The sequence below is a fragment of the Arachis hypogaea genome, chromosome 19 (assembly GCF_003086295.3).
Source record: "Arachis hypogaea cultivar Tifrunner chromosome 19, arahy.Tifrunner.gnm2.J5K5, whole genome shotgun sequence".
Classification (NCBI taxonomy): domain Eukaryota; kingdom Viridiplantae; phylum Streptophyta; class Magnoliopsida; order Fabales; family Fabaceae; genus Arachis; species Arachis hypogaea.
Window position 1 is genome coordinate 97,823,222 of NC_092054.1, and position 7,752 is coordinate 97,830,973.

General features: G+C 40.4%; 1 non-coding gene across 1 annotated transcript; it reads right to left on the reverse strand.

Moving 5' to 3' along the window:
• Nucleotides 1-589: 589 nt before the first annotated feature.
• LOC112780540 (small nucleolar RNA R71) lies at nt 590-697 on the reverse strand. Its single transcript, XR_003191369.1, has one exon. It is a non-coding gene; the product is annotated as a small nucleolar RNA R71 (small nucleolar RNA).
• Between the last annotated feature and the right edge of the window lie 7,055 nt (nt 698-7,752).

The window sequence follows — 7,752 nt, forward strand, 5'->3', positions numbered from 1 at the left end:
CTGTGACATAGAGGATTCCATACTTTCTTGTTCTCTTCTCTTTTATATGAGCAGGAGCAAAGACAAAGGCATTCTTGTTGAAGCTGATCCTGAACCTGAAAGGACCTTGAAGAGAAAGCTAAGAGAAGCTAAAGCACAATTCTCTGTAGAGGACCTAACAGAAATTTTCAAACAAGAAGAAGACATGGCCGCCGAAAATAACAATAATGCCAACAATGCAAGGAAGGTGCTTGGTGACTTTACTGCACCTACTCCCGACTTCTATGGGAGAAGCATCCCAATTCCTGCCATTGGAGCAAACAACTTTGATCTTAAGCCTCAATTAGTTTCTCTAATGCAACAGAATTGCAAGTTTCATGGACTTCCATTGGAAGATCCTCATCAGTTCTTAGCTGAATTCTTGCAAATCTGTGACACTGTCAAGACCAATGGGGTTGATCCCGAGGTCTACAGGCTTATGCTTTTTCCCTTTGCTGTAAGAGACAGAGCTAGAATATGGTCGGATTCACAACCTAAGGAAAGCCTGAACTCTTGGGAAAAGCTGGTCAGTACTTTTCTGGCCAAATTCTTTCCACCTCAAAAATTGAGTAAGCTTAGAGTGGAAGTCCAGACCTTCAAACAGAAGGAAGGTGAATCCCTCTATGAAGCTTGGGAAAGATACAAGCAATTGATCAGAAAGTGTCCTTCTGACATGCTTTCAGAATGGAGCATCATAGGTATCTTCTATGATGGTCTGTCTGAACTGTCCAAGATGTCATTGGACAGCTCTGTTGGAGGATCTCTTCATCTGAAGAAGACGCCTGGAGAAGCTCAGGAACTCATTGAAATGGTTGCAAATAACCAATTCATGTACACTTCTGAAAGAAATCCTGTGAATAATGGGACAACTCAGAAGAAAAGAGTTCTTGAGATAGATACTCTGAATGCCATATTGGCTCAGAACAAAATATTGACTCAGCAAGTCAATATGATTTCTCAGAGTCTGTCTAAAATGCAAGCTGCATCAGGCAGTACTAAGGAGGCTTCCTCTGAAGAAGAAGCCTATGACCCTGAGAACCCTGTAATGGCAGAGGTGAATTACATGGGAGAACCCTATGGAAACACCTATAATCCTTCATGGAGAAATCATCCAAATCTCTCATGGAAGGACCAACAGAAGCCTCAACAAGGCTTCAACAATAATGATGGTGGAAGAAATAGGTTTAGCAATAGCAAGCCTTTTCTATCATCTTCTCAGCAACGGACAGAGAATTCTGAGCAGAGTCTCTCTAGCTTAGCAACCATAGTCTCTGATCTATCTAAGAACACACTGAGTTTTATGACTGAAACAAGATCCTCCATTAGAAATTTGGAGGCACAAGTGGGTCAGCTGAGTAAGAAAGTTACTGAACTCCCTCCTAGTACTCTCCCAAGCAATACAGAAGAGAACCCAAAGAGAGAATGCAAGGCCATAAACATGTCCCACATGCCCGAATACTTAGAGGAGGGAAAGGTAGTGATTTCCTCTGAGGATGACCTCAATGGACATCCACTGGCCTCCAAGGAGTTCCATAATGAGGAACCATGGAAATCTGAGGTTCATGCAGAGACCATAGAGATTCCATTGAATTTACTTCTGCCATTCATGAGCTCTGATGAGTATTCTTCGTCTGAAGAGGATGAAGATGTTACTGAAGAGCAAGTTGCTAAGTACCTTGGAGAAATCATGAAGCTAAATGCCAAGTTATTTGGTAATGAGACTTGGGAGGATGAACCCCCTTGCTCACCAAAGAACTGGATGACTTAACTAGGTAGAGATTACCTCAGAAGAGACAGGACCTTGGAAAGTTCTCAATACCTTGTACCATATGCACCATGACCTTTGAGAAGGCTCTGTGTGACCTAGGGTCAAGTATAAACCTCATGCCACTCTCTGTGATGGAGAAGCTAGGGATCCTTGAGGTACAAGCTGCAAGAATCTCACTAGAGATGGCAGACAACTCAAAGAAACAGGCTTATGGACTTATAGAGGATGTCTTGGTAAAGGTTGAAGGCCACTACATCCCTGCTAATTTCATAATCCTAGACACTGGGAAGAGTATGGATGAAACCCTCATCCTTGGCATACCCTTCCTGGCCACAGCAAAAGCTGTGATTGATGTTGACATAGGAGAATTGGTCCTTCAAGTAAATGAGGACTCCCTTATGTTTAAAGCTCAAGGATCTCCCTCTGTAACCATGGAGAGGAAGCATGAAAAGCTTCTCTCAATGTAGAGTCAAATAGAGACCCACATTCAAACTCTAAGTTTGGTGTTGGAAGGTCATCATCATGCTCTGAGTATCTGTGAGGCTCCATGAGAGCCCACTGTCAAGCTATTGACGTTAAAGAAGCGCTTGTTGGGAGGCAACCCAATTTTTATCTATCTATGTTAAATTTCTATTTTCTATTGTTATTTTATGTTTTTTGTAAGTTGATGATCATGTGAAGCCACAAAAATAACTGAAAAAGCAAAAACAGAATGAAAAATAGTATTAAAAATAGCACACCCTGGAGGAGAAGCTTACTGGCGTTTAAACGCCAGTAAGGGTAGCAGAATGGGCGTTAAACGCTCAGTCTGGCACCATTCTGGGCGTTTAACGCCAGAAAGGGGTATAGAGCTGGCGTTTAATGCCAGAAAAGGGAGAAAAACTGGCGTTAAATGCCAAAAATGGGCAGCAACCTGGCGTTTAACGCCAGGATTGGCAATCAAGGGGGTATTTACACGCCAACATGGTGCAGGGATGAGAAATCCTTGACACCTCAGGATCTGTGGACCCAACAGGATCCCCACCTACCTCATCTCTCTCTTCTTCACACCTTCCCACAATACCCTTCCCCAATCACCTCAATACCTCTTCCCCAAAAACCCCTCACTATCAAATCCTACCCTCTTCTCCATAATCTCTTCACCAATCCACATCCATCCATCATGAAACCCCACCTACCTCACCATTCAAATTCAAACCACTTTCCCTCCCAAACCCACCCATACATGGCCGAACCCTACCCCTCTCTCCACTCCTATATAAATCAATCTTCAATCCTTCATTTTCACACATCATACACACTACTTCTCCCCCTTGGCCGAACCACTAAACCCCCTCCATCTCCTCCATTTTCTTCTTCTACTCTTTTCTTTCTTCTTTTGCTCGAGGACGAGCAAACCTTCTAAGTTTGGTGTGGTAAAAGCGTTGCTTTTTGTTTTTCCATAACCATTTATGGCATGAAAGGCCGGAGAAACCTCTAGAAAGTGGAAAGGGAAGGCAAAAGCTTCCACCTCCGAGTCATGGGAGATGGAGAAATTCATCTCAAAGGTCCATCAAGACCACTTCTATGAAGTTGTGGCCAAGAAGAAGGTGATCCCTGAGGTCCCTTTCAAGCTCAAAAAGGGTGAATATCCGAATATCCGACTTGAGATTCGAAGAAGAGGTTGGGAAATTATCACCAACCCCATTCAACAAGTCAGGATCTTAATGGTTCAAGAGTTCTATGCCAATGCATGGATCACCAAGAACCATAATCAAAGTGTGAACCCGGACCCAAAGAATTGGCTTACAATGGTTCGTGGGAAATACTTAGATTTCAGTCCGGAAAATATAAGATTAGCATTCAACTTGCCAATAATGCAAGGAGATGCATGCCCCTACACTAGAAGGGTCAACTTTGATCAAAGGTTGGACCTAGTCCTCATAGAAATTTGTAAAGAGGGCGCTCAATGGAAGAGAGATTCAAGAGGGAAGCCGGTTTAACTAAGAAGGCTTGACCTCAAGCCAGTGGCTAGGGGATGGTTGGAGTTCATCCAACGCTCAATCATTCCCACTAGCAACCGGTCTAAAGTTACTATAGACCGGGCTATCATGATCCATAGCATCATGAATGGAGAGGAAGTAGAAGTTCATGAGGTTATATCCCTAGAACTCTACAAGGTGGCAGACAAGTCCTCTACTTTGGCAAGGTTAGTGATAAACCACTATTTTATGGTTTATATTGTGTTTAATTATGTGGTTTTATCATGATCTTTACCCACTTATTCATTAAATAAGCATGCATTTATAATTCCTTCCTAAAGTTATTGCATGATTGAAAACTTGCTTCCTAAAGACTTTTATTATGTATTTTATTTCTCCTTTATTCCATTCGATGCTGTGATCTGTGTGTTAAGTGTTTCAGGCTTTATAGGGCATGAATGAGTCAGAGATTGGAAGGGAAGCTTGCAAAAAATGGAAGGAACACAAGAAATTGAGGAGATGACCAGCGAGAAGCAACGCGGCCGCATGGATGATGCGACCGTGCGGAAGAGTGGAAATCGCAATGACGCGGCCGCATGGATGACGCGGCCGCGCGAATTGGAAACTGCACAAGTGACGCGGAGGCGTGGATGACGAGTCCGCGTGGCAAAGCGAAATGCCGAATGACGCGTCCGCGTGACATGCGCGATCTGCATAATCTGCAGAATCGCTGGGGGCGATTTCGGGCCTTATTTTGACCCAGTTTTTGGCCCAGAAAAGTAGACTAGAGCCAGAGAACATGCAGAAACCAACAACAACATTCATTCCGCATAGTTTTTAGTTTTTAGATCTAGTTTTACTCCTCCTCTAGGTTTTTCTCTCTACACATTCATAGTTTTTAGGATTTGTTATTTTCATTATTTTTGCATTGGGATATTGAGAAGAGTTATTGCCTCATCAAGACTTCGACATTCTAGTTTGTTCTCTTTACTTGTCTCTTACTCTTCCATGTTCCTTAATTTACTTAATTTTACTATTGGATTATTTTAGCATTTAATAATACAAGAATTACTTTTATTTTTAATTAATCTTTTGATCATTATTTATCATGTCTTTCTTTAATTCCCCTTCTTATGTTATGAATTTTATATTTATAATGAGTGAGTAGTTCCCTAACTTGATGGGGAGTTGATTGAAGGGAACCCTTGATTTGGGATGCTCAAGAGAAAGATTGTAATTGGGTTTATTGTTGGATTGCTCTCTAGTCACTAACACCAATCCTCCCAAGAGCGGATTGGAACTTGTGGATAGAAACAGCATTCCAGCTTGTTTGACTTTCCCTTACTTAGTAAGGGACAACTAAACATAATAACACTCAATTGTCAATTAATCTTGAGAGTACTCCAACAAGAATAGGGCTTCCAGCTAATCAACTCCCAGTCAAGGCTTTTATTTAAATTTATATAAATTCTCTAATTTAATTTTCTGTCATTCAACTCAAACCTTTTTGAAAACATCTGATTAATAAAATAGCACACTTTTCTGCAACTCGTTGGGAGACGACCTGGGATTCATACTCCTAGTATTTTAATTTTAATTTCTGTGACACCCTTCTAAATTGATAAGCAGATTTCTGGTTGGTTGAGAACTATACTTGCAACGCATATTTTATAATCATTCTTAACTCGCCAATTTCTGCCCACATCAGTTAGCCTTCCCTCATCTCATTTGTCACCTCTACAATTCAGCTGGAATTGACATAGAGGAAGACATCCTCATTGATAAGGACAAGCCCATCACTAAGAAAAGGATGGAGCAAACAAGAGAGCCCACTCATGGACCTCACCAAGAGCATGAGGAAATTCCTCATCATAAAATCCCTGAGATGCCTCAAGGGATGCACTTTCCTCCACAAAATTATTGGGAGAAAATTAACACCTTCCTAGGAGAATTAAGTTCCAATATGGGACAACTAATGGTGGAGCACTAAGAGCATTCCATCCTCCTCCATGAAATTAGAGAAGACCAAAGAGTCATGAGGGAGGAGCAACAAAGACAAGGAAGAGACATTGAGGAGCTCAAGCACTCCATAAGATCATCAAGAGGAAGAACAAGCCGCCATCACTAAGGTGGACCCATTCTTTAATTTTCTTGTTCTTATTTTTCTATTTTTTGAAAATTATGCTTTATGTTTTATTTATGTTTGTGTCTTATTACATGATCACTAGTGTCTAAGTGTCTATGCCTTAAAGCTATGAATGTCATATGAATCCATTACCTTTCTTAAATGAAAAATATTTTAATTACAAAAGAACAAGAAATACATGATTTTGAATTCATCCTTGAAATTAGTTTAATTATTTTGATGTGGTGACAATGCTTTTTGTTTTCTGAATGAATGCTTGAACAGTGCATATTTTTTATATTGTTGTTTATGAATGTTAAAAGTGTTGGCTCTTGAAAGAATAATGAAAAAGGAGAAATGTTATTGATGATCTGAAAAATCATAAAATTGATTCTTGAAGCAAGAAAAAACAGTGAAAAAGAAGAAGCTTACGAAAAAAAATTGGCAAAAAGAAAAAGAAAGAAAAAGAAAAAAGGCAAGCAGAAAAAGCCAGTAACCCTTTAAACCAAAAGGCAAGGGTAAAAAGGATCCAAGGCTTTGAGCATCAGTGGATAGGAGGGCCCAAAGGAATAAAATCCTGGCCTAAGCGGCTAAACCAAGCTGTCCCTAACCATGTGCTTGTGGCATGAAGGTGTCAAGTTAAAAGCTTGAGACTGAGCGGTTAAAGTCGTGGTCCAAAGCAAAAAGAGTGTGCTTAAGAACCCTGGACACCTCTAATTGGGGACTCTAGCAAAGCTGAGTCACAATCTGAAAAGGTTCACCCAGTTATGTGTCTGTGGCATTTATGTATCCGGTGGTAATACTGGAAAACAAAGTGCTTAGGGCCATGGACAAGACTCATAAAGTAGCTGTGTTCAAGAATCAACATACTAAACTAGGAGAATCAACAACACTATCTAAATTCTGAGTTCCTATAGATGCCAATCATTCTAAACTTTAAAGCATAAAGTGAGATGCCAAAACTGTTCAGAGGCAAAAAGTTACTAGTCCCGCTCATCTAATTGGAGCTAAGTTTCCTTGATATTTTGGAATTTATAGAATATTCTCTTCTTTATATCCTATTTGATTTTCAGTTGCTTGGGGACAAGCAACAATTTAAGTTTGGTGTTGTGATGAGCGGATAATTTATATGCTTTTGGCATTATTTTTAGGTAGTTTTCAGTGTGTTTTAATTACTTTTTAGTATATTTTTGTTAGTTTTTAAATAAAAATCACATTTCTGGACTTTACTATGAGTTTGTGTATTTTTCTGTGATTTCAGGTATTTTCTGGCTGAAATTGAGGGACCTGAGCAAATATCTGATTCAGAGGCTGAAAAAGGACTGCAGATGTTGTTGGATTCTGACCTCCATGCACTCGAAGTGGATTTTCTAGAGCTACAGAGGCCTACTTGGTGTGCTCTCAATTGCGTTGGAAAGTAGACATCCTGGGCTTTCCAGCAATATATAATAGTCTATACTTTGTCCGAGATTTGATGGCCCAAACTGGCGTTTCAAATTAGCATAAAAATTCTGGCGTCAAAACGCCAGAACTGGCATAAAAGCTGGAGTTAAACGCCCAAAATGGCACCAAAGCTGGCGTTTAACTCCAAGAAAAGTCTCTACACGTGAAAGCTTCAATGCTCAGCCCAAGCACACACCAAGTGGGCCCGGAAGTGAATTTCTGCATCATTTACTTATTTCTGTAAACCCTAGGTTACTAGTTTTCTATAAATAGGACCTCTTACTATTGTATTTTAAACATAATCTTTAGTTCATCTTTTGATCTCTTGATCACGTTTTGGAGGCTGGCCTCACAGCCATGCCTAGACCTTTTGTTCTTATGTATTTTCCACGGTGGAGTTTCTACACCTCATACATTAAGGTGTGGAGCTCTGCTGT